The 27,445-nt window shown below is 42.6% G+C and overlaps 1 protein-coding gene across 4 annotated transcripts in view; it reads left to right on the forward strand.

Annotated features, from left to right (window-relative positions):
* Positions 1-27,445, forward strand: part of ATXN1 (ataxin 1) — a 406,640-nt gene that overhangs the window by 11,740 nt on the left and 367,455 nt on the right. For 3 of the 4 annotated variants that reach the window (XR_014295538.1, XM_082638844.1, XM_082638845.1), the window contains one exon: positions 319-433. The exons of the other annotated variant lie outside the window; for it this stretch is intronic. The gene's annotated coding sequence lies outside the window, so the exon portion shown is untranslated. The remainder of the gene's footprint in view (positions 1-318; positions 434-27,445) is intronic. 4 annotated transcript variants of the gene reach the window in all.

The following is a 27,445-nucleotide window of genomic DNA, read 5'->3' on the forward strand; positions in this document are numbered from 1 at the left end:
GTTTCTGAGGAAATTGGCTAGAATCATTAGAGAAAAGACTGACAGTAGCTGTCTCAAATGGGGAGACCAAGCTCTTAATTTGATTGAAGGGGTGACCTTTCTGTGTGTTGGCCTCCCTCTGAGCCCTGTTGAATAAAACCAGACCTGCCTTTTGAGCTGGCTGGTAGCTGTGTAATTCTCATAAAACAGTGCCAAATTTGATGTTCTTAAAGTTTAGATTTCAGTGCATGGGCACTTTCAGGTGGAATTATTTTTTAAAGCCATTCGTTCTGTTTCTCATTTTGGATTTCCTCTTCTGCACCCCCTGGACCATTGCAGGAGGATCGTGCAGCAAATCACCAGGGTGGTCCATTCAAGCTGCAGATTTGTCTGTCACCTTTGGACAGCAGGCTCGTCCTCCGCAGCCACTGCAGGAAAGTGCATCACCCATCAGGTGAGAGTTTTGCGATGCTCTCTAGTTTCCATCTGAGGATAAAGTCTGACCTGGGAAAATCGCCTACTAGCCGTACTTTAGCACTTTGTAGACTGTTTAAGATAATTGTCTTTGCAAACTGTATTGTGTAGGAAATTGAGAAATCGTCGAGAGGTTTTTTTAAAGCTCGGATTAAAGTATTTCTCTTTTTGATTTATTTGGTTTATGAAGTAGTCTACCTCTGACTTTGTGGATGGTCGATTATTGTGTGTGTTGGGCTTGAGCCTGATCATTTTAATTGTCACCTGTACTTCAAGCTGGTGAGAAAGTTTTGCTACCAAATGGTTATCTTAAGTCATGTTTTAGGTTATTGTTGTAGTATGACCCTGTCATACTACATAGGGAGACCGGCTCGTTTGTTTGGTAGCAACCCGTATTTGTTGGATCTCGAATTTCTCTGTGTCTTTGGATTTTACAACTTCCTGATTTCTTCATGTACAGTACATTTTTCTCATCTGGAGAGTCATGCAGACCCAGGGTGGATGCAGGGTTGATGACTCATGGTTCTCTGTTGAAGGGAAGACAAGAGGAGAGTGCCTGCATGAAATCAGGAGACCGTGGAAGTTAGTTAGAAGTTGGGGCAATAAGGGCTTGGGAACACTGGTATTCGCAACCGGAGGAGATTGTGAAATAGATCCCTTCTTTCTGTTTGCCTTGGGAGTAGTCCTGCTCCAAGCTGTGGAAATAGACTAGTTCAGAGGTTCCCGAGCCTGGCTGGGCACCAGAATCACCGGGAGAGGTTAAAAAAAAATAGAATAGGGGCTCCTCCCTAGATCTACTGAATCAAGATGAACCTTAATGGTCTCTCGGAGTCATACTGATGTTCCACAGCTTTGGCAAAGGCTGGATCCGGTGGTCTCTGGGCAGCTCTTCCTGAGTCATGTTGGATTTCCTTACTTGGTGAGATGCACAGTCCACTTTTACCAAACCTCACATACAAAACTCTGGATTTTCAGTTAATGTTTAAGAGGTGAATACTTGCTTTATCAAAATGTTCATTTTGAAACTGATTCAGTAGATTTCTTTAAATAAAGAAACCACTCCCCCCCCCACTGCCAACCCCGGGCTTCTAAGATGCAGTTTTTAACTTCCATAGAAATTCCATGGTGTTTGAGATAAGAGCGCAGGGCTCTGGAACCAGCCTGTCTGGATTTAAAATCTAGAGCTGCCACTGTGAACTTGGGCAGTCCTGTAACCTTCCTGTGCCTCAGTTTCTTCTGTGTAAGATGGAGATAATATTAGACGTTTCTCTAGGGCTGCTGTGAGGATGGAATGATGTAATATTTGTACACTGAGCAGAATAGTACCTGGTATATGGTTTATGATCCATGAACCTATGCTGTCACTGTGAACCTGTGACTTGTCTTGACAGGATGATTGTAATGTTCTTGTTTGGTGATGGTTCCATCTCAACCATACATGACTCGGAATAAGTAAATATCCCTGTACCTTGGTCTTTGGACCAACATTGTAGACATTTGCAGCCCTGCAAAGCCAACGGGCCTTTTATTTATTTTTCTGAACTTTGTGTTAGTCTACCTTGATTCCTGATGCAGGTTGCCTATGTATTGTTTTTATATTGTAGGATGAACTGCTGAGTTGCAGGCATAAGTGACATTACTTGTGGTCTGAGTAAAAGCACACACATACCTGAATGCCGGAAGTACTGTGCCTCAGAAAGGGGGGTCAGTAAAGTCCTACTGGGGGGCGAGGCAGGGGAGAGAGGAAGTTATCATACACATTCTATCCTTGTGAAATATGGAACTGGGTACTTTACATTTTATGGGCTGTCGGTTAGGGAAAGCATCTTTCAAAGGAGATAGAACAACTCTAGAATTCTGTGCCAAGTTAAGCCTCATAAGGTCTACAAGTGTCAGCTCCGTTGAAAGGGGTGCGATGTCTTATTGCTAATTTCTCTCTTAGGGGTATTGTCCATTTTAGGCAGAAAATCCTCACCTTGAAATTTTGGGGGAAGTGGCTTAATTGCATATGTGGTTAACACACATGCAATTTTTTTCAACCTGTGGTGTTTAAAGAGAATCATGTGTTAAAACAGGAATGTCTCAAGAATTTATTGTGAAAAAAACGGGCAGCAAACAGTCCTATCTCTTGGGCAGTACGTGTAGCTTATTGAGAAGAGATCCAGGTTTTTATAGTACATAGTACAGTATATTAAGTGTCATAGGAATACTCATATTACTGACAAAGCAGTACAGAGTCACCTTGAGTTTTAAGCAGCTGACATTTCCTAGGATCGCATTTAAAGGAAGCTTATAAGCATTAGCTAAACGTTTTGCATAAATAGTGGCCTCATTACAGTCCTCACAATTGATGGCTAAATGTAAGCAAGGAAACAGTATCATTCACGTTGTACTCTGTTATACTCATCAAGGTTTTTTCTTTTTTTGAAAAAATAAAGTAAAACCTAGATTCCAGTTATTTCTGGTTCTAGCTACTTTATCAATACAATACAGCTATAGCAGTTTATGACCTACCTCATTCACAGGCATTGTCTATGTAAAGAAATGATTCATTCATTTATTCACTGTGTATTTTTTTTTTTTTTTTTACTACTGCACAGAGTGAGTAAGAGCTCCTAGGAGGAGGTTATATTCTTCGTGGTCAAGTAGGGGGAAGAAGAAATGCTCTGAAATAACTAATACAAAGCAGAATGGGGTGGGTTGTACTTACTGGGGCAGGTTCTGACACAGAAGGAATTCAGAAGAATGATGCTGAGTAGGATGATGGGGAAAGACTTGGAGGAGGAGGGACAATTTGAGTTGAACTCTGAAGACTGGTTAGCATTTCTGTGGGAAGAGATGGAGAGTGTGAGGGTGACCGTTTCAGTGCCAGGGCCATAACAAGCAAGTGCATGGTATGTAATTGATGAGGCCATTGTGGCAGAAGCCCAGGTGCCGGTGGACATCTGAGTTGCTGGAGTCCAGCGGACAGTAGAGTGTGGGAATAAGATTACTGAGAGGTCCCGTCTGGAGATAAATTTGGAGGAGCCATTGGCATGAAAGTGATCTTTGAGATTGGGCTTTGGGTTCTTGTGCCTGGCAGGAAGTTTGACGGGCAGGCGGGATGAATATATTTCAGTGATGATGTCAGCCAGAGTGGACCATGTAGAGGGAAGTCAGAGGCAGTGGAGGCAGCAGACATGGAGCATCGGTGTGGCACAGCCTTTGTATGTTTCCTGTTTAAGACCTGGGGTGAAGGGAGGGGGGATGGAGAAATTGGGATGATGCACAGGGTGGGTAATTGGGGGGGGGGCGTCTTCCCTAGACACTCAGGCACCTTGGAAACTCAGGGCTGAGCTTTAGCTCAATGAAATCTTATTGAAACTTGTATTCTTTAAGACCTTTAAAAAAATAGAAACTTGAGCTAATTTTAGCCAGATCTAACGTGTGTGTATGAAAATGAATGCTGCTTTTGAAATTCAGCGCATGCAGTATCTCTTTTCATTTAAACAAATGATCCCTCTATTTTCCTCTAAACAGTTTTATTAAGAAGATTTTCAGTGAAGCCCTGTACACATTAACAACGATTCCAGCTTTGCCTTTGATCTTTTCCACCGTGGATTTATTTATCTCATGTGATATGCGTAAATCACATTATGCCACCTACTTGACTCTGGAGCAATTGTTCATTTGTGGCAATTCATTTATTGTACTTTGATAAATCACATTAATATGGGTGTGTTTCATAACTTCAGTGTGGACACTTAAATGTTATTTGAGTGTGTGTGTGTTTGTGTGTATATGTGTGTGTATATATATACATATATATATATTTCCAGCTACAAGTTACAGTTTTCTGAACAATTTGGCTTCTCATTTATACTTTATAGAAAATGTAGTTAGTGAGCCTTGGCTCTGGGGAGAAAGACTTCATAGCTCAAAGTGAAGGAGAAAGCTGGACATTATCTGGTTATATCTGCTGTTATTGGGGAGTCAGTCTTAATATAATGAAGGAATATTTGAGGATTATTTAAGATATTTTTTTAACCTGAGTTATTTTTGATGGGGTGTCTGTAGTCCCCTAAATGGCCCTGAATGAGGCTGTGACTTACCTACCTTTCATAAAAGACAAGAAGGTTAGGATAGGAGTGACAGGAATGGAGAAAACAACTCAACAACTCCAGGGGGCAGACCATGCTGTCTGCAAAGATTCAGTGAGCATCTAATATGTGAGAGGCATTATGCCAGCAAGACCCGAAAGGAAATATGGAGATGATCAATAGTCCACACTTTCTGTGTATTAACTCTTTCAATCTTCACTGTAATCCTTTGGGGTAGGCACTGCTATTATCTGCATTTCACAGGTGAGGAAACTGAAGCACAGAGAGGTTAAGTCACTTGCCCAAGACTGCTCAGCTGTTAAGTGGTAGAGTCATGCTGGGACCCCAGCCTGTATTCTTTTTTTTTTTAATCTATTTATTTTTTATTTTTGGCTGCATTGGGTCTTTGTTGCTGTGTGCAGGCTTTCTCTAGTTATGGTGATCGGAGACTAATCTTTTTTTTTTTTGCTGTATGCGGGCCTCTCACTGTTGTGGCCTCTCCCACTGTGGAGCACAGGCTCCAGACGCGCAGACCCAGAGGCCATGGCCCACGGGCTCAGCCGCTCCGCGGCACGTGGGATCCTCTCGGACCGGGGCATGAACCCGCGTCCCCTGCATCGGCAGGCGGACTCCCAACCGCTGCGCCACCAGGGAAGCCCCGGGGGCTACTCTTCATTGCGGTGCACGGGCTTCTCATCGTGGTGGCTTCTCTTGTTGTGGAGCACGGGCTCTAGGCGTGCAGGCTTCAGTCGTTGTGGCACGCGGGCTTCAGTAGTTGTGGCGCACGGGCTTAGTTGCTCTGCGGCATGTGGGATCTTCCCAGACCAGGGCTCGAACCCGTGTCCCCTGCATTGGCAGGTGGATTCTTAACCAGGGAATCCCCCAGCCTGTATTCTTAACTGCTGCCATGCACTGTCTCTCAAGCCCTCAGCCCCTCCTGTAAGGCAAGGTGTGCCCAGGAGTAGTATTTAAAGACCCACAGCAGAGTTGCGGCCGGCTCTCAGAGGTCAGGATCAGAGAAGTTTCACGGATGATGAGCCCTCCTTTTCCAGGTGTGCCTGTCTGTTCAGGGTCACATACAGGCTGTCTTTGCTGTGTTGTTTCCCTTTTTTTCACTCTTTGTCCTCCTCCCTGAGATTCCTACGCACTTTCAATAATTATTAATTGAAGAAAATGATGACCATGGCATATGCTTATCTGTGTTTCACGGGATTGGCTTAAGTTGGGCTCCAAATGTTTGGTGTCCAGTGATGAACTTTTGACTCTTGAAAGCGAGGTGATGAACTTTTGACTCTTGAAAGCGTTTCACTGGGTCAGTGCTCAGTTTGCAAGATTTGGCCGATAGGAACTATTTCTCTCTGCAGTTTGATAGATGGTGGGTGGCACCCAGTCCAACTCAAAGAAACATGGGGTGAAAGGAGATCACGCTTCAGTCAGGGAGGCCATCGGGAAGCTCAGAGCTTGTATCCCCTCCCCTCCTCCCCGCACCACCTCTGCCCCCCCCCCACCCCGCCCCGGTCCCTTCATCTCTGGTCCCTGCTCCTCCCAGGCTCATTTTCTCACCTTCACTGGACCAGGGATGAGTCTTGACCAACTCATGTCCAAAGGATAGAGGGGCTTCCCTGGTGGCGCAGTGGTTGAGAGTCCGCCTGCCAATGCAGGGGACACGGGTTCGTGCCCTGGTCCGGGAAGATCCCACATGCCGCAGAGCGGCTGGGCCCGTGAGCCATGGCCGCTGAGCCTGCGCGTCCGGAGCCTCTGCTCAAGGATAGAGAAGAAAGATCAGTTTTCTCTTAGGCTGCCCAGGGAAAACTAAGAGTTTGTCTTTCTCACAGCTGAAGAATGTAAGCGATGATCATTTTGTAACGTGTAGAACCATCACATCCCTCTGTTGTGCCCTTGAATCTAACAGAGTGTTGTAGGTCAATTATACTTCCATAAGAGAAAGAAAATTACCAAGGGTGTTTTTCAAAAAAATGTCTTCAGAGGCAAGTCTTGCTTTATAGACACACAGAACAGGAGGATTTGGGATTTACCCTCTGTGCACACGCGGATGGCAGCCCCAGCCTTCATCCGAGCTGTAATCATATGTGATGCATTTTATTTACAGATTAGGAGGCTCTGACTCCGACATATGACTAACAGGGAAGCTCCTCCCTTACAGCAGTTGTATGTCATCTGCTTCAGAGAACTAATTGCTTGGCAATTCCCCTTTGGTAATTCCCTCTTTATTTTCTGATGAGTTACTTAACAGTGACGGGCTTGTTGAGCGGAGCATTGAGTTTAATGTGTGCTCCAGAAACTCCGCTGTAGGCCTGGGGGATATGTTTTTCGAATTCTGTTTAGCTTTACTGAAGGAACACTGAAACCATTATATGGCCTGTTAATATTTCACTCAATACGAGGTTAAACGCTGAGCGGTGTGCAGTTTTCCAAAAGAAATAAAAACCAGGCTTCTTTTTTTCACTGTGCCCCTGTGCATTCGAAAATTATTAAAAAGGAATTTAATATTCATAGAATGTTTAATCCTTTTTTTCAAAATAAGATTTCAAATGGAGTAGCTTTCCAGGACACCACAGCGTGAGTGGGGTGTGGTAGAAAGCTGTTGGGCGGGTTTTGGGGAGACCGAGTGTCTTTTAACTGCCCTGCTGCAAGGTGAGAAGGACCACCCACTCTACCTTGCTGGGCCTCAGTTTCCCCATTTACAGGAAAGAAAGCGGGTGAAAGAAGTGATTGCTCGGGCCTCTTCTAACACGGCACAGTTCCATGAATAGATTTTATTGTAATTCTTCCTCTCGGCTCCCCCCACCCTCCCCCAGAGACCTTTGCTCTGTCAAACATCATTTGCTGTTGTTTGACTTTGTTCAGTTTTGTATCTAATTAGAATTTACATTTTCAGCTATTATTGTGTCATTATTTATAAAGTAAGTCCTAAGGGGTGCCTAAAATCATTTATCACCCCATCTCTATTAGTTTCATACCTTACCGTTTCCTCAGCTCCTTTTTCCTCTTCTTGCTACCATGCCCCAAACAACATCCATTTCTGGAGTGGCTGTGCTATAACTGGAAGGAATCTTTCTGCTAATTATGGAATAATTTTTTGTAAGGAGAGCGCAGAAGCTCTGCTCTTTGCGGTAGCATCGAGGGTCACATTCTGCTTTTAAGTTACAAGTAGAAATCCTTTGGATGTCATTTGGTTTTACCTGCAGGTGCAGATTTGAGGCTCGAGGTAATTCGTTTTTTCTTCCGCATCAACTTTCCCAGTTAGTGTGCATAGCATTACTTTGTCCTGTTGGTTCATTTGTAAACCGTTCATACTGATGTCTCTTGACTCATTGAATAGTGTTTTTTGGCAGCCAGTACAAATAGAAGAGGTGACATTTAAGAGTGTTTTGTTTTGTTGTTTTGTTTGTTTCATAGGCAGAGAGGAAGGGAAGAGGCAATAGGGGTGTTAAAAGTGAGGGCTTTGAAGACAGGGAGGTTAAGGTTTTGAATTCTGGCCCTGGCTCCTTAGTTGTGTGTCCCAGGCCACATTTCTTAAATATGTGATCCTCAGTTTTCTCATCTGTAAAATGGGGATGATGACAAGGTCTGTCTTACAGGATTGCTGGAAGGATCAAATGAGCATTCACTGTATATTGCCTGTGGTGGGATCCCAGTACATAATTTAAAGAAAAGAAAGGAGGGGAAAGTATAGAATTTAAGGGCTGGAAAAAACAACCAAGAACTAAGGAAAGAGTTGTATCTTTGGGGGTACTCAGGGTAGGAGGAGCCCTTCACAGTCCTTTGTGGGCAGGTTTGAATTCCAGACGGACCATTTAAACTTGGGAGGGCCTGGACTGCCTTCCCTGTTCTGGGTGTGATCTCCACAGAAGAGGGTGTTAGTTGCTGTGCAATGGACAGAAATATTACATTTTAAACATCTGTTGTCTATACTTTACTACAATAAGAGAAAATCAATGAAAGCAAAAGTTCCCTTTGATTCCACCATCCCAGTCCATAAGTCACTATTAGGTGTTGTCTTTTAGTTCTTGACAATTTAACATATACCTTTTTTAACTTTTGCTTTTTCTATTTAGCATAAACATTCTGATTTGCAACCTAGACTGTACAGTTATCCTTTGCAAGGATTATATAATATACCATCAAGTTGTTTTCTCTTAATTTAGGTTTTGTATTATTTATGGACATTCGAGTTGGTTCTAATTGTTTACTATTATAAAACTGCCGTGATTACCTTTGTACACTTAAGTATTTTCTTAGGATACAGTCACGTCAGAAGGCTTATTCCTAGATGGAGGGGCCTTGCTCTGAACTGCTTTCTAAAACACAACATTTACATTGTTACTGATGATATATGACTGTGTCTTGCTTCAACCTGATTAATTATGGGACTTACTCTTTTTTGGCTAATTTAATAGGCGTCTTGGTTTTAAAATTTGCATTCCTTTGATCCCTCTCAGTTGCAGAACATTTCCATCTGTGTTTACTTACTGATTTTCTTTTATACAATTAGCAAACGGGAGTCTTGATAATTTCTCATCTGTGCCTATGAGCTCTTTGTGTGCTCTAGAAATTGATCTTTCTTAAAGTCATATGTACTGCAGCTGTTTCCCCAGTCCGATTGTTTTTCATTTGGATTCTCTGACTTTTTGTTGTATGTAAGTCCGAGATTTTCTATGATGTCTCTTTTCTTCTGTGATCATACCCAGGGCCAGCCTTGAAGGAAGAAGGGAGATGACTGCAGCTCACATCCTGTACCTGGCCGGCCAGAGGCTCGGCTTGGCTGGAATAGTTCTCATTCTCACTGCTCACCGCTCCCCTGTTGAACACCAGGGAACCGCTCCCTGTTGAAACCCTAGTGCTTTTCTACTGCCGAGGGCCCCTTTCTACTTTCCTTCCCACCTGTTCCTCACTCCTTGACCTTGATCCATCCTGGGCCAGTCTCCTAGATGTCTCGTCTCCTCTGCCCACCTTTGGGGCTCTCCGCCCTGTGTTGCTGACTCCCGTTTCTCTCGGGGAGCCCTGCCGTGGGGGCCGTGCTGGAGGCCTGGCAGCCTCCCTCACGTGGGCCTGGAGAGACAAGTCAGGAGTTCCAGGCTTGGCGAGGTTGAACTCCTCTTCGAGGATCCTGGGTTGGGCTCTTCACACCTTCTGCTCACTTAGTCCGACAGGCCGCCTGCTGAGGAGTGAGCTTTGTGGGTTTGATTTTCATCCAGGTTAGACTGAGGGGCCCACTGCTGCCCAGCTTCCCTTGCTATTGTAGCTCTTCCCTGGAGACAGCTCTGCGGGCAGGAGGGCGGGAGCAGTTTCCCGGGTATGGAGCTCTGGGGGGAGTCTGGTCTCCAGGCCTAAACTGGGACCAGTGGCCCTGCTGGGTTGCAGTGGTTTAGGATGTGCTCTCCCTCCTCAGTGGCCTTTCTCACCGTGCACTTGTTCTGGTCCAACCCGTTTTCCTCTCCGAGGCCAAAATGAACATTTCTTACTCTTAGACATCTGTCTGCATCTCTGTTTCATCTCCTTGGTTTTTCGTTGACGTTCTGAATCCTTAACCTGGCCCAGCAGCTTTGGGGTCCCTTGCTTATCTCCCCGCACTGTCACTCATCTGTTGCCCCTTCTTTGCTTCAGTCATTTAGCATTTCCTCCTTCAAAGTGCCCTGTCCTTTCTTTTTTTTTTTGCGGTACGCGGGCCTCTCACTGCTGTGGCCTCTCCCATTGCGGAGCACAGGCTCCGGACGCGTAGGCTTGGCGGCCATGGCTCATGGGCCTAGCCGCTCCGCGGAATGTAGGATCTTCCCGGACCGGGGCACGAACCCGTGTCCCCTGCATCGGCAGGCGGACTCTCAACCACTGCGCCACCAGGGAAGCCCGCCCTGTCCTTCCTTATTATGTTCCAGCTTTTAGTCGTGCTGTTCCCCTTCCTTGACATCCAACTACCCACCTCTATCTGTGTGGCTAACTTTGCCGCATCCTTAGAATCTTGGTTTAGAGTCCTTTCCTCGGGCAGCCGGGGGACTAGGCATGTGCTGCCTGTCAGGGATTCCCAGAGCCCCCTGCTGTTCTTCTGGGGGGGGGGTTGTAACATTTTGCACCTCTTTTCCCAGCTCAGTGACGGCAGGGACAGCAAGGACTGTTTCCCCCACCCCCCCAACCATTCTTGGCATTTGGCATCCAGTAGGGCTGCAAAAAATGTAAGCATTTCCCCTACAATGTGGGTTTGTATGATGCAAATTGGTTGCAATTCCATCTCTTTATATAGACCATGACTTACAGGATTGTGGTCTGGAGCCAGCCCTGGGGCCTAGTGGACCACAGTGGTGGAAAAAGCTATGGCATCTGTTGAATACCTTTGTGCATCAAAGAATGAGTGATAAGGGTGACCAAAATTTATAAGAGGGCTCTGCTCAGGAGAAAGAAAAGCCTAGTGACGAATTTTCTGGAACAAAAGCTATACGGAATAGATTGCTGGATTTGCTCAGTGATATTTAAATTTTATACACTTATGACCACACCAAACACTATTATCATTGAACTTCAACACAGGAAAAAAAATTACTGTGTTTTTGAATGTCTAAAACTGTCTTCCTTTGCAATGAAAAAATTCCTGTTGGATTTCGATGATGTGAGAGGATTCTTAGAAACACCGCTAACCTGTGGGATGAATGAGTGGATTTGAGGTTCACCTCCTAAACACCTGTTCTCTGCTTTGATCAGTCTCCCTCACGTGCTCTTGTGACCCTGCTTTCCGATTCAGGTGAAAGTTCTTGGTGGGATAATTTTCCCGAGGAGATCATTTTATCTGGTAGAGAGTAGCTCTGGAGTCTTAAGCAAGGTTGGTCAAGTGGAGGTAAAGCACGCCATGGACCTGGGAGCCCTGAAACCCTCCTCTGCGTGACCCCGCCCAGGAGGAATGGGGCTGGTGGGGTCTGACCGTGGTGTCCCTGCCCCTTTGAGTTGGCGGGGACAACCTCCTCTCTCTTGCACGTGAGTTCGTCTAGAAGTTGCCCTGTTGGTGGTGGGTGAAAATACCATTTCCAGGGAGAGGGTGTCCATTGGTGATCACTGGTGTGAGGGTCTGCATGCTTCTGATGGAGGTTCTGACAGGTATGGAAAAGGGTCTGACCTTAGAACCGAGGCCTGGGCCCATTGTCCACCGCAGCGCCCCAAAGCCCTTTCTACCTTGCTCTGTTCTGGCAAGTTCCAAATGGGGGCAGAAAGGACTCTGGATGAATTTTGTTGTGATTGTTTTTCCCCTTTTCAAGGCTCCGTGCTGTAATCCAGACCGCTGAGAAGTATGACCCCAAGTTGTGGCTTTTCTGGGGAGATGGTCGTTTTATCAGGAGCTGGGAAAAGAGTGTTTCCCTTTGGCTGCTGTCTCTGGTGCCTGCTGACACTTTTCATAGGATTAGCAGTTTTGTTCCTTTTGTAAGTGGTCGTAGGCCCATAAGACAAGTTATCTATTCTTTGTTGACGGGAGAAAAGATTATCTAGTTTTTATTTAGAAATCTTCTTCCATAAAACCTTGTTTTCTGTTGCATTTGAAAGAAATACAGTGATAGCATCTAAGCCCAAATTTTGGTGTTGTACTTTGGCTTTCCTGTTCTGCTGAAGCCTCTGTAAGCCTTTGTACCTCTCTCTACTCTTCAGAAGGAACAGGTTATATATTTTTTTCCATCTCAGAATCATCCAAATGAACAGGACTGTTTTAACAATCTGTGTAAACAGATGCAAAAAAAGGGGGGAAGACTACTTTCTTTCTTTTTTTTTCTCCCCTCCTAGCAAGCTTTAGATCCATTTTGGTCATCCTAGAGATTAGAATAGGCCAATGTGAGTAAGAAGCAATGTGAAATGAAGAAATATTTTTGCATGTGTCCTTGAAACATGGGTCTTACCCAGGAGTATTGAGCCTTCTCCAAACAAAACTCTGGAAGTCACAGTTCATATCATCTTTAAGCCCTGGAGAGAGGGTTATTAATCTATGAAAATGAACAAACACTAGCTGTTTGCTATTCTGCTGTGCAGAGAACATTCAGTGACCTGACTAATCTCAGAGTTTCTTTCTCTAAATGCTGCACTTTTTACTCTTTACCCTGAAGTCTCAGGAAACGATTTCCTTAAAAAATTTTTTTTAAACTTTTCCATTTAAATGTGCAGGGGCTTCAAAGACTTCACTGGGATGGAAGTCCTATGTTTTCCTGTTTCTCTTATAGGACTAGTCACAACTACCCTTTTCTCTTGGTGGTGTTTTGCAGTCTGGGCCTCTGATTTAGTAAACATAGCCCTAAGGACCACAGTCATCTGGACCGTGTGCAGTGGCTAGTGTGTCATGGGTCCATCTCAGCTGATAATAGCGTATCACAGGAGTCAGAGTGCCTTGAATGACTGGTTGCCCTGGGCAGTCCTAATGATCCCTAGGAGCAGAGAGTATCCTCTTCCTTTTCTAGAGGAGGAAACAAAACCTAAGAGGTTGACAGATTTGCTGGGTTTCAGGGCTAAAACACACATGGCTTGTGCTGGCACCTGGGCCTTCCGACTTGCATGAAGTTCAGTGCTTTCTCCATCACCTTGTGAAGCCAAGATCCCCCAGGCCTTATGCAGTTGTGTCTCTGAATCTGTAGCGGGAAATACAGAACTTTGCTTCATCGAAGGGGCCTAATAGAGCAGTTTTGAGATGGAGCTGGAAAGATGGAGAAAGACAAGAGTACAGCCCCTTGAATGTACACCATCCCCTCTTACCTCTTATAAATGTTGACATTAGTTTTTGTAGTGCCTAAGCTTGAACTTGACGGATAGGTAGAGAGTGTTTTTTCTTCTGCAGCCACTGCACCTTTAAAGTTAAGCTTCTCGAGCTATATTTCCTTTAGTGCATCAGTGTTAGCAAAGTTAAAAACATCAGGAAATTGTATTGATCTCAACCATGGAATCTCGAAAACTGATGCCATCTTCTCTGGGAAGTTCTTTCCTATGTGGGTGGGAAGGCATTACAGTCAGGTCACTTCCATATTGGTAGGTCCCTCCTGTCTTTCTGCTGGATGCTACAAAAGAGGGTAGAGGAAGCTCACGCAGCCCGCTGTGAATCAGATGTATGCCTCCTGGTCTGGAGAGAGCCAGTGTGAGACACTGAGTTGCTTTCATGATGAGTATCTGCTGTCCTAGGACATCTAGCAGTTAATCTTTTAGTAAAAATCACCATCCATCTCTTGATGCCAGAAGCACGTATAATAACTGTTATATGAAGCCTTTTCTGTCTTTGCAGAAGTAATTGGTGCTGACGACCGTGCTGTTGGTTTCAGAAATACTTGGAATCTGATTCTCTTTGAGGCTTACAGAAGCTAGATTTTATATGTGGAATCCTCCTCAGTGATTCTGCAAACCAGACAAAGGCCATCTCTCTTGTAGGCCTCCTCCCCGCAATCTCTTTACAGCTTTTTCCGAGGAGTCAAGGCGCTGTAGCCTAGCTGGGGAGTTTTGCTTGGTGACGGAGTAGCTAAGAATGTTTCTCTCTAACAGGTCACAGAGAGCGCTGGTGGACATCTCTCCTTGCCCCAAGATCTTCGGTGGAAGTCCACGGGACTTGGTGTCTGTGCCGTTCAAAGTATATATGAACTCGCCAGGAGGCATAATGCGTCACCATTTAATTCTGGGCCACCCTAAAGGATGACACCCAGCTTCAGAGACCACCTCTTGGACATCATCCCCGAGATCCAGTGTTTTAGCTCCCCATTGTCTGAAATCCGTTTCTGACCGCGTTTGAGCTGCCTTAGGCTTAGGCATTCAATGGCCAGGACCATGTTGCAGCTCCACACCTTTTGTCCCTTTCAGAGCAGCAGCTCGCTCTGAGCTCTTGTTGAGTCTTTTACGCAGATATGCTAGGAAACAGGCACCAACCCATTCTTCCCATCTTGGCTTTTGCCCACAAGCCTAGTCCTGGGATGACCTGGAGCGGAGAGGCAGTGGAGGATAAATTCATCTTGTACAGACTTGTTGCTGCTAGTTCTAGCCTGTCTCTCGCCACAGATCTAGCTTTTAAATCCTCAAGTGATTGGTTTTGTGTAGGAATGTGTGGATTGTTGGATCGCAATAATTTTCTCCCTGAATTTCTCGTGTTTATATAAGCAGATGTATATTAAAAGAGTTCTATCATTGGTGTAAACAGCAGGGCCTATTTTTAATAGTTACAGGTGCTTAAAGATGGTGCAGAATAAAAATGTAAGGTGTTTCTTTTTTTTAACTGCAAGTTGCGACACAACCAAAAGTCTATATTAATGTTTTGCCAGGAAAGGGTCAACACGGAAAATTTGCAACAAAGACAAACTAGAATAGAACCAGTGCAAACAGAAGCTGACAAATATATGCCCCATGTTGGGAGTTCAGCCCCTGGAATGTTATGTAGGACAAAAGGAATGGAAGAGGTATTTCAGTAACATTTTGTTCTGTGTCAAAAACCTTGTGAAATATAAATCTGCTGTGTATTGGAGAATGGATACAGCAATTGATTTAGGTTGAATAGCTTTCATTTAACTAGAATATCCCCACAGAAAGCCGTTCTTGTTCTGACAACCATAGTTTTGTTTTTCTTGACTTAACGAAAATTGAATTCATGTTTACATATTTTATAGGATTGTTTTATGGACAAAGACACAGGTCAAATCCCATCCCAGCACAGTGGCTATTGTTATAGCAAATAGAAACATTTCTAAATGAAATAAAAACCATTTCTGAGCCATGGCCTGTGGCCCATAGTAATCATACAACATTGGTGTTATGAAACCGTTTGCAACTATCAATAATTCAGTCGTAGATGTGCTTTTTTTCTAATTCTGTTTTTAAAAAATATTCTAGTCTCTTGCCAACACACATACCCATGCATATACTTCACTGATTTGCATAGTAGAGAAGGAAGAATATGAATATGTATAATAGGAGTCAACTTTATTTTGGACTTTCTGGAACAGATCACTTTTTTTTCCTCCACATGATGGCTCCGTGAATTGCTTCCAATTATTGAACTTTCATAATTGCCCACAACTCTGTGTCCTTCTAAGGGTCTTGCCATGTTAACCAACCGAGCCAAAAGCTAGTAGCCAGTGATAGTGGTTTAAGAAGCTGAACTTCAGAATACCCCTGCAAAGGGTATTCTGTTATTCTCCATTTCTACACTTCTCAGGAAGAAATTAGGTGCTTGTTGTTTAGTTTTTTCAATTCCCAGATCATTCTGGCATTGATCTTGGACTCATTTGCAAACTATTACTCCTGAAACATTTTGGCTCTCTGTGACCTATGGTTCAGTAGAATCTGAGGTTTTCCAGGTATATCAAAGACTTCAATTTTAGGGAAATTGATCAAAAGAAAACTTCTCTAGGAATAAATGTCTTTTAGGTTTTAGCGCTATTCTCCCTTCAAGGTTCTTAACTGGATGCCTTATATTTTATTTCCTTTCTGTATTTATACTAATTCGCTACTTGGGTTTACTGTTTTCTATTTGGAAACAGCTTTTAAAAAGTAACACAGAGCTTAAAAATATAAAACAGTTCCAACCTGCTCCATTCTTACCTTGACTATCTTTTCTGCCTTGTTGCTAGACCACTGCTTCTCCTTCTACTTCTCTTCTGGGATTTTATCTTGCTCAGCGATTCTAGTGTGTGATTCTGAATTCTATGGTTTGAGTTTCCTGACCAACTTCTCTTTGCATCTGAGTCTATTTCCTGTGCGTAAAGCTTTGGCATTCCGTTCTCTGATCCTAGTCAAAAGTGAAACTTTTAGTGCTAATAAGATTAGTCCTTGCGACACTATTAATTCTTTACTCTCCATTTCTCACTCCATTGTTATTTCTCAAAGGCCAACATTTCTTTGTCATTAAGAACGTCATTAGGAGATGGTAACTACACTTGATGTGATTTCACAGTGTGTACAAATCTTGAACCATGATGTTGTACACCTGAAACGAATGTAATGTTTTATGTCAGTGATACCTCAATTTTTAAAAAAAGAGGAGAATAAAAAGACTTCATTTTGGTGTCACTTCCTTAAGACCTCCTGGACTTTTGTTTTACTGATAACACTCCACAGCTTCGAACTGCAGGAACCATCAACAGGTCTTCGACAAATTAGTTGTCCCTACACATGGTTTACAATATTACACTTGCTGTCTAAAAATAATTAAGCTTCTCTCAGTGTTCTTTGCTGTGGGTCAGGAACTTTATTTGCTTTGCCATCCAACACAGAAGTTAATCACAAATGGGTCCTCTGAACCAAATAATTAAAAATAGAGCAAAGTTTCTGAACCAGGCGGCTGGCAGAAAAGTCTGTACTTCCATCTGTGCATGGTTAGGAAAATATTTCATGATACTGAAATAGCATCAGCCTTGCTCTCTTTTGTGTGAGAGTGTATCTGTGTGACTGCATGTCATTCAGCTCTGAATGTTTGTTTGACAGTTAGCTAATCTTATATATATATATATATGTATAAAAGTCACTGGCAAAGAAACAGGAAAGCAAATCCAGGTGTTCTGTGCATACATTCTTTCTTTGCTGGTTTCTGTGAAGGGAGAATGGTCTTGCTCTTGCTTTTCTGTTTAGTGAAAGTTTTCTCTAAGCATGTGCTTCAGAAACTTAAAGAGCATTACATTTTGACTTGAAAATCTTTATGTCTTTTGATTCTCTGTCTATGAATAACCTTTGCTGATAACTTTTATTTTTTTTTGTGGTACGCGGGCCTCTCACTGTTGTGGCCTCTCCTGTGGCGGAGCACAGGCTCCGGACGCGCAGGCTCAGCGGCCATGGCTCACGGGCCCAGCCGCTCCGCGGCATGTGGGATCCTCCCGGACCGGGGCACGAACCCGTGTCCCCTGCATCGGCAGGCGGACTCTCAACCACTGCGCCACCAGGGAAGCCCCTTTGCTAATAACTTTTAGGAGCTGTTCTTAGGTGAAATGCTGATGGATCTGTTTCAGTTTGGAATAATGACCGTTCGGAGTTTCTGCTCTCTGGAAGGAGACGTATGCCTGGAATATATATCAAACTCATAAACACTTTATGACAGAGGTACAGACATGCAAGTGACTGATTTTGAGAGAAATTTAATCCTTCAGTTTGGATTTTCCTTTGTTTTCACCAGTAATCAGTAACTTACCAAATATGTTCAGTTTTGACCAGTTCTAAACCTATGCTATGACTTTAAAAGTATATTTTCTATTTTTAAGGCTCTAATTGCTATATGAAATAAAGATTATTCCCCTCTGGTATTTCTCTATTGCAACTATCTCTCTTTATCCCTGGAAAGTCTTATTTTTTGGTTGATTTTCTTTCTCCCAGGAGAGCCACTGTATTAAATAACAACTAATGCTCAATAAATACACCAAAGGGAGATTTAGGAATTATTAAGAGAGAGAGAAAAAAAGGAAATGTCTTAATTTTCTTCCTTTGGCTCCGAAACATACGTATTTCTCAGAGTCACCAGTTTCTTTGTGCTTCCGGACACTTAGCGTACTCTTAATACTGTGATAATAGAATTAAATACTGAAAGTAAGAGCTGTGGATTGACCATGCTCACATAAATTGAAATTAAGGAAGGAGGAATATCTTCAAAAATGTCATTATTAATGTAGCAGCTAATTCTTGAGTTTAGCTATGACTATGAAGATCAACTAAAGTTGATGATAGTTTGATTACTTAGGCAGTTTGTCATTTATGAAATTTAAAACTTAATAGTTTGATTATTGAGGTACTTTGTCATTCATTAAACTCAGAATTTAATTGTTTGATCATTTGGGCAGTTTGTCATTCATGATGTTTAAGAGACCCTACACATCTTTCTGTCCAACCTCCTGAATTTACATTCAACTTAATTTTGTTCATTTCTTGCAAACCTATGAATGCCCAGAGGGAACAATAAAGTTGAATAAATTGTGGCCTGTGGCTTCAAACAAATTAATCTTTGATTTCCTTTTCAATATTATTGGGGGAATAGCTTTTATTTATTTTTATTTATTTATTTTTAAATTTTATTTTTGGCTGTGTTGGGTCTTCATTGCTGCACGCAGGCTTTCCCTAGTTGCTGTGAGCGGGGGCTGCTCTTCATTGCCGTGCATGGGCTTCTCATTGTGGTGGCTTCTCTTGTTGTGGAGCACGGGCTCTAGAGTGCGGGCTCAGCAGTTGTGGCGCAGGGGCTTAGTTGCTCCGTGGCATGTGGGATCTTCTCGGACCAGGGCTCGAACCCGTGTCCCCTGCACTGGCAGGCGGATTCTTAACCACTGTGCCACCAAGGAAGCCCGGGATAGCTTTTAAAAAGATACACATGGATTTTGCTAATTGTTATTATTTGCTAATGTAAGATATTAGGATTTAACATATTTTGTGCACTCTGAATACTCATAAGGGCGAACGGTAGATGTCCTACTTTTTTTTTTTTTTTTTTGGCCATACCGTGTGGCATGTGGGATCTTAGTTCCCCGACCAGGGATCGAACCCCTGCCCCCTGCACTGGGAGCACGGAGTCTTAACCACTGGACCGCCAGGGAAGTCCTGAATGATAGATGTCTTTAGACTTTAAAGTTAGTGCTGGATTGATCTTCTCTTATACGAGACAGCTGACATTGCTGATATTAATTAGACTCCCCGGAAAGGGTGCCTGGATAATCAAGTTCTTCACACTTTGCTTGTGGGAGTGTTAAATTTGTTTCTCTCATTCATTTCGGCATCTTCTGGACAACAGTATATGGCCTTTCAGTTTAAAAAACTCCATTTGATTGTTGATATCTTTATTCAATAAATCATTTGGTTGGCGAATATTGATTTACCAGATTCATGATCCAAAGCACAAGAAACAGCACACACAGTAAAGAAAGGTCATTGTGCAGAGAACCTATCCTTTTAATAATAGTAATGGCTAGCTGGCAAATTGAGGATTTAGGGTATGTCAGTCACTGTGCTGATCGCTTAATCTTCACAGTAAACCTAGTTGGTAGTTATTATCTCCACTCAACAGATAAGGTAACTGGGTTAGTAGCTTGCCCAAGGTCACACAACTAGTAAGTGGGAGGACTGGGATTCAACTCATACCATTTTAACGTCACACCCTATGCTCTTAACTAATTATACATTATCACTTACCACCCATGTCATCGTGAGATTTGCAAAATTGCTTTCATGAATGTGAGGTATATACAAAAGCATAGTTGCAAACCAAGATAAACTATAAAGAATGAGGATTCAGTGAGCACTCAACTAACTCTCCACCCAGATTTCGTAATTACCACGAATTCGATGTCCTCTCTATGGGGTCCTCCCCCATCACGCGTCACCTTTCTTCCCACCTCAGAAGTAGCCACTAAAGAAAAATGATGTTTGAAAACATTTTAAACAAAAGTGCACAAAAACCTATCCCAGCCAGATGCTTATTTTGTTTTCCCTCCTTTTTTTTGTCTCTCCTCGCGGCTTGGTCATCTCATCTCTCGGTCACCCCTCCTTTTGCTCGCCATTGTGGGGCATGAAGAGGAACTGAGTCAGATGTGCATAAAAAGGTTAGGGAGAGTGTCCTCTGCTGTGACGTGCAGGCCTAAGTGCCATGACTGGTATGGGGGATTTTGTGGTGGGGTGATAGTTTCTTTGGTGCTCTCAAAGGACGCATCCCCTCCCAAGCAAGGCGTGCTCTGGAGGGATGCTAACAAACAGACCATCTGAGGGGGTGATTTAATGTGACTGGGCTGACACATCTCTAAAAAGCTTGTCAGGTTATAAGTCACAAATATTAGCCATACAGACACGTGGTTCCTTAGTAGCATGACTCTTAAAATAGCGATATGTTTTTGGTAACCAATGTGAGGGCACTTCATAACACAATCAAAAGCCATTGAGTAGAACATGTTAAGATAGTGTAACCTTGTTGTCCCCTAATGCTTGAATGCTGTCTTTCAGCAAGTAGTAATACCTTGTACAATATGTAAAAATCAAAATGGGTTCGGGCCTGGTGGGAATAATATAATTCTTTCATCAGTTGAAAAGTACATTCTAATAATTAACTACATTAAAAAAATAAGCAAAGGAGGTTTTTGGTTTTTGTTTGTAAATCGTACTCTGTTGCATGAAATTTTTTCCAAGGGTCATACAATTTTGTAGCAGAAGGTGGCCATTTAATGCACTCTTAGCTATTAAGGGCTTAGAGCTAGGTTACTTTTAAGTTACTCCCACGTCATTACAAAAATATGTAATGAATTTAAAAGATTAAAAATAATCACATCTAGTTGAACACAGAAGTGCTTATAAAGGCATATGTGCGTATCTATGTAGTCATTTGCACATACACATTTATATATGTATGTCTTGTATTAATATTTTTCTGGTGTTGCATGTGTTTGTAGGTATAGATATAGCATGCACTCTTTACAGAACTAATGTTAGGGGACCCTTTTATGAACCAACTATATGATTTGGAGCTTTATCAAATGTGATTTTTTCAAAGGTCACAATTTTGGCCTGTAATAAAAAGCAGTATAGTATTGAGGTTCAAGTGTGCGTATGTGCCTGTCTATATCTTCTCCCTCTCATCTTTTGCTTAGAGAAAAATCTATGCTCAAAGATACCAATGTGCCTACTAATAACTTCAAATATGAAAAAAAGAGCTACATATGACACTTTGTTGCAGTTTTGTACATTGTCTCAAAAACATGCTGTAAAAATATGGAAACTAGAAAAATCTTGGCAAATGTAGCCTAAGAGTGTAGCTGACTTAAAAGCTGCATTTGAGTATTCTAAGTACGGTTCTGTGACAGCTATTACTATAGGAATTGGCACAGCTAAGAAAATTTACACTTTAATACTTTAGAGCAAATAATTGCTTAGGATGCTTTAAATAGCACAGGAAATGTGTAGAGTGTTTACTTGACATTTGTTATATTGAACACTAATACTGAAACAGATTCTTTGACCACAGAGAATGCCAGTGTAGGTGGGATGGGGGTAGACCGGAGAGAGAGACAGACAAAAAACAGCCAGCATGATTAGATAAAAATAAAATGGCAAATGAGCTTTTTCATGATTAGAGCTATAGCAGAAAAAGAAAATGCCCATTTGTTCGATCAAGTTGTCTTGGAGTGTGGTAGCAGAAAGCAAAGTAAACAACTCCCTGGGGTTAGGTTTCTCCCGGTTTTAAGGTCCTGAAGTATGCTCAAGGCTCTCTTCAAAGCCTTCCAGCCCTTGGCTACTCTGGTTTAATTTTTAAGGTCCTGAAAGCGAGAGGAATGACCTCCCTTTTTATAAAACAGAAAGAAAAAAAATCCCTTTTGTTATCTGTTTAATCTGCACATGCTGGTGAGTGTTTTTTTACGATAGCTCTGGCGCCCTCATTTCTCAGTGCAGCTCAGTACTTGTGATGGAACCCCCCCCGCGAATGCATGTTGCACCCCCAGAGCCTTCTTTTCACCCTTGCCAGGCACTGTTCATGCGATTCTTATCCTAGGACGGGGTCTAGTGCAGTTGAGTGCTGCCCTAACTGCAGAGCATTTCTTTTTGCACCAACTGCTTACCTCGCACTGTGATTCAGCTGCATTTAATGGGAAGAAAATAGGATATACTTTAGGCTACTAAATCCTGTCCCATTCATATATATTTGAGTCAATTGTACAGTGTCTTAAAGGGAGTTTTAAATGCCTGTGTTAAAAACGAATTGGTATGCGTGATAGGTCCAAGAATGTGAAATTGTGCAATGTTAATGAAATTTGTTAAAAGCTGCTTCCTTCTAGCTTGTCAACATGAGCCGCTGTAAAATACCCAAGGGAATTTTTTTTTTTGCGGTACGCGGGCCTCTCACTGTTGTGGCCTCTCCCGTTGCGGAGCACAGGCTCTGGACGCGCAGGCTCAGCGGCCACGGCTCACGGGCCCAGCCGCTCCGCGGCATGTGGGATCTTCCCGGACCGGGGCACGAACCCGTGTCCCCTGCATCGGCAGGCGGACCCTCAACCACTGCGCCACCAGGGAAGCCCCTACCCAAGGGAATTTTGAAAACAGCAATCGAGTCAAAACTTCACGGTGCCGTGTGGCCCAGCACCCAGAACACTCTGAGGTGGAAAGGCTGTATTTATGGCTTTTCCACTGACTGGAGAGTTGACCTTGAATAAATCATGTTTAACTTCTCTGTGCTTCAGTTAGCTTTTGAAAGACATGTGTGGTTGTGTATAGCCAGTGGGAAGGCAATAACTGAAGTTCACAACAAAAGGAGAACTTGAAGGAAAATTTTATTATAAAAGAGCCGTGGGCATGAATGCAGGCCTTATGTAGGGTACTATAAATACGTCTTGGTACACATGGCTCCTAAGAAATGTAGAGGGTTTTATTCTAATACTCTTCCTGTATTTTGTAGAATTAAAAAAAAAATATATATATATATATATATTTCTTTATCTTTTAATTCCAGAAAGCTTTGTGTTCAGACATTTTTTTTCTATAAGTTCCACCTTATATAAAGGGATTTTTTTTCCTTTAGAATGTTACAATTTAAATTGTAATCGAGCAGTAACAAATTCCATTTAATATACAAAGACATTGAATTTTATTTTTAAAAGGGTATTCCAAGTTGTTATTTATTTTTAAAAGTTTATTTCTTTTTAGTCTGTTGCTACCCCTGCAGTGATCTCAGTGGTTTTTCATTCATCCGGGGAGTAAGGAAGAAGAGTGTCCAACATTTAATATGCCTGAAACACTAGCAAGCACAAAACACTTAAGTACCCATGTGACTTACGGCCAGTGGGCTGGCTTCCCCTTCCTAGTGTGTCAGCAATCAGCTGGAAGGACCAGAATCCATAGGTGAAAGTAAGATATAACCATGGGGATTGAGAATCAAAGGAAGGCTTTTTAGTTTGTGGTGCCCAGAGCCACACATCACTGCAAGAAGTTGTTGGGTCTCAGGAAACTAGTCGCTGATAGGTCCCCCTAACCCACATCTCCCTGGTCAAGCCCTGGCAGTTAATTGCCTCATTTAAGTTACATTGTTGTAAAAGGGACATAAGTACTGCAGGTCCAGATGCTGCAATTTGAACAAAAGGTTATGAGCTTTCCATGTTACTGAGGGCCTAACTCCGGAGTCTCAGGTGGAGTTGTGCTGTGTGTAAATATAAGCCTCCAGCTCTGAGCTTAAAGAAAACATTTCAAAGAAAGCCAGAGAAAAAGCTTATAGATTTAGCACCATATCCATGACTCACTTTCTCTTTGCTCTTTCCGTCCAGCTGTTACTCATTTTACCTCGAACCCCACAAGAAGGCTCCTTGTGATGTTTTTCCTTCGGCTGCTTTGCCAAAAATATAAATACACGCCTTGGGAGAATAAGGGTGAGAGAGAGAAGAGATAGAGGTCACAATTTTTTTAAAACTTTATTTTATTTTTGGCTGCGTTGGGTCTTCGTTGCTGTGCGGGGGCTTCAGTAGTTGTGGCTCGCAGAGCACAGGCTCAGTAGTTGTGGCACACGGGCTTAGTTGCACCGCGGCATGTGGGATCTTCCCAGGCCAGGGCTCGAACCCGTGTCCCCTGCATTCGCGGGCGGATTCTTAACCACTGTGCCAGCAGGGAAGTCCAAGGTCACAGTTTTTAATCCTGGTTCTGCTGATAACAAACTCCATGACCAGATACTTTGTACAAAAAGGGAGGATGGTTTTGAAATTTCGTTCTCAGTTGCTAGATGGCAGCCATCTCTCCGTAGAAGGGCTTGTCGCAGATGTCCACTGTGTTTGGATTGCTGAGGTACCACTTGGATCAGCTCTCCTGGGCTTTCGGAAGTAGCCCTGGAGGTGTGAGAGCAGCCTTAAGAATCCTTAGCGATTGGGACTGAATTATCAGGAGAGCAGGAAGGGATAAAGGCTACGTGGTAGGGAACAGGGTGCCAAGCTATTCTGAAGCTGCTATTTAAACTTGGCCTCTTATGCCCGTGTGTTCAGTTATTGTTGGATATCCCAGGATTTTGTATTTCCTGTGATACGAATACCAGCCCTGCCACTTACTAGCTTGGTCAAGTCACTTAATGCCCCAGTTTCTTCATCTGAAAAGGGGGGATTATAATCAGCATGAGGATTAAACAAATCAGTATTATGTAAGACGCTTAGAAGAGCACTTGGGACCTGGTCAATCCTGCTGATGCTTAGTACTGTTATGTTATTGTTTTCCTTTGGGGTTTTCTAATTTATCTGTGTAGTGTTTAGGGCAAAGTAACAGGCATGTGGGAGGTGGAAAGTAACAGGCATGTGGGAGGTGGTGGTGGCGTTGGTGAGAGGGTGACCGAGGGTGGTAGAGAGTGTGGACATAACCTGGTGTCACCCCAGGTCTCAGCCTTTGCCTGTGCATATCATGTTTATTTCTGACCACCAGGCTTGGCTCAGATTCTTCCCTCACCCCTCGGCCTTTACTCCCACATTCTGCCCTGCCGTGAACGTCCAGCATGAGCCTCCCCTTTTCCAGGACGGAAAGGTTTCCCCAGCTATTTCAGCCTAAACCAGTCTGCTTCCCCACTTCCCTCATTTCCTGTGTACTCGTCTGCACAGCTCATTTTATCATGTCGTTATTGCTTCATTCCGTTTCTTAGAGGTCTTGCTTCCCAGTCAGCCTCCACGTGACTGGGGGCTCTTGCCGCCTCTCAGGGTCCAGGGCAGTGAGACAGAAAGAGCAAGGATCAGGGAGGAAAGGAACCTGCTTCCTTCTCTCTAATAAACTCAGCATGCTCACTGCATTTGATCTCTCTAATCCTCAGAGCTTTGAAGGTAAAATGAGGGTCTGGACTAAGTGACCTCTGAATTTTCCCTTGCAGCTTCATCGTTTGAGAGTAGTACAGATGTGCATAAATCTGTGTAGAAGGAGTGAACGAATGTCCACTCTCCAGTGGCTCAGGACAGCTTTAGTTATATTTGTGCCCAGTAGCATCTCTGCTTGGTGAATGGAAGAAACAGTCTACATGATGAAGGTTTCACTTTCATTGGACAGAAATTTTGTTCGTTTTGATCCTTTCATGGTCTGAATTTGTGTCCACATCTGAGTTTATATTAGTAACTTGCCAGTGAAAAAAAGATTTTCTGTGCTAAAAAGTAATACAAATGATATCACAGACAAAATGTTGAGTACATTAGAAAGGAAAAGAGTACACAAGAAAGCACTTTAGAAGTCCCTGTTTGCATGCATTGCTATTTTATATAATACAAATATAAAGCTCTCATAGTGTATTCACTTAATAATTTATTGCTCATTTTGAAGTTTTTCTGTAAGTACTTAAGAGATTTAAAACTATATCTTTTTTTAATTGAAGTTTAGTTAATGGACAGTGTTATGTAAGTTACAGGGGTACAATATAGTGAGTTCACAATTTTTAAAGGTTATACTGTATAGTTATTATAAAATATTGGCTGTATTTCCCATGTTGTGCAATATATCCTTATAGCTTATTTTATAAATAATAGTTTGTACCTCTTAACCCCCTGCTCCTATATTGCCCCTTCCTCCTTCCCACTGGTAACCACTAGTTTGTTTTCTCTGTGTGTCTGCTTCTTTGAAACTATATCTCTTTTTAAAAGTTTATAATTTGGGCTTATTTTCTTATTCATATTAGGCATCTTATCTGAACCCAGTTTACCGAGCACTTATTATTATTTTTGGTATGTTAGGAGAATTTATATACACACACACACACACACACACACACACACACAGTAGCTGAAATTTCTAGCATCAAGTCTTAATATTTTGGCATTATTTATGCATTTCATTTATTCCTCTTCCCTAATTATCTACATCTGGATCAAAAATTGATTGTTCCTTTATCATATTTAAGGCATCCATTTACTTTATGATTTTATGAATATTGGAAAATTTTGAACTTACTGATCTTCATTTACTAGGGCAAGAGAGAGGGAGGGAGAGATAGAAAGAGACGGAATGGAATTTGGCCATTTATTTACGTCTGTAACCGTCTTTGTACATGAGAGAAATGACTTCATAATTGAGGAGGCTTTTGGTAATAAGCCACTATGTTTTCAAGTGAATTACTCTCTGGAAAAAAATAGCCTTTGAAATATTATGTCATACAAGTTCAGACCAAGGAGGGAGTAAGTTGACTAATTAGGCTCCATATGGCTTGAACTCTTGGGAGAGCCACCTGAAACAGGACCCTGTCAAGAAATTATTCTGTGTCATACATAATCGTGTTCAAGAGGTCTTGGTAATTTGCATTGAAAAATGATAATTGGCATCATCCTCAAAGATAAGTTCTGTGACCTTAGATGTTTTCTGATTCAGCTTAACAGTGACACTAAGGTTTATACTGAAACCTCTCCGAATATTACTGGGAACACCCCACCCCCAACTTTTTATAGTTCACTGAGTGTGAAGAGCTCCTTCCTAGTATTTCATCTTAATCCAGTGATTGGCTTCCATGTTATAACCAAAAGGAAAATGTCTCTGGGTGTGGTGGGGAAGGGGAACTTGCAGGACACGGGGTCAAGAAGGTAGAGAAACGCCAGCTGCTTTTATTGAGCAAATATTTACCGATCATTCCTGCCCCTGTGCATTTGTTCCTTGTGCACTGGGATCTGAATTGATCAAAAAGGTCTGCATTTATGGAGTCTTTGCTCATAGAAATGCTTAGGCTTCCCTTGGATGCTTTGTCCTCTTTTTTTAAAAATGGTGCAGAAGAATGCTGGCCTGAGTGTAGTCCATTTGTATGGAGATGACTCTCTCCCTTATCTGGGCATACATTTTGTTGGAGGAGAGACGGTGGGAGTAGGTAGTAACCAAATATGTACCCTGAGTGCAAGTGATAATTGACCTCACTGATTAGAGAGAGGAGGGAAACATAGTTTATAAGTCTTCTTCATAGGGTATTTCAAGTTAGATGTTTTTCTGAATTTGGTTTCTGATTTGAAAACTGGACCGAGCTGTTTTTTCTT

The sequence above is a fragment of the Mesoplodon mirus genome (genome assembly GCF_964341445.2).
Source record: "Mesoplodon mirus genome assembly, chromosome: 12".
NCBI classification, from domain to species: domain Eukaryota; kingdom Metazoa; phylum Chordata; class Mammalia; order Artiodactyla; family Ziphiidae; genus Mesoplodon; species Mesoplodon mirus.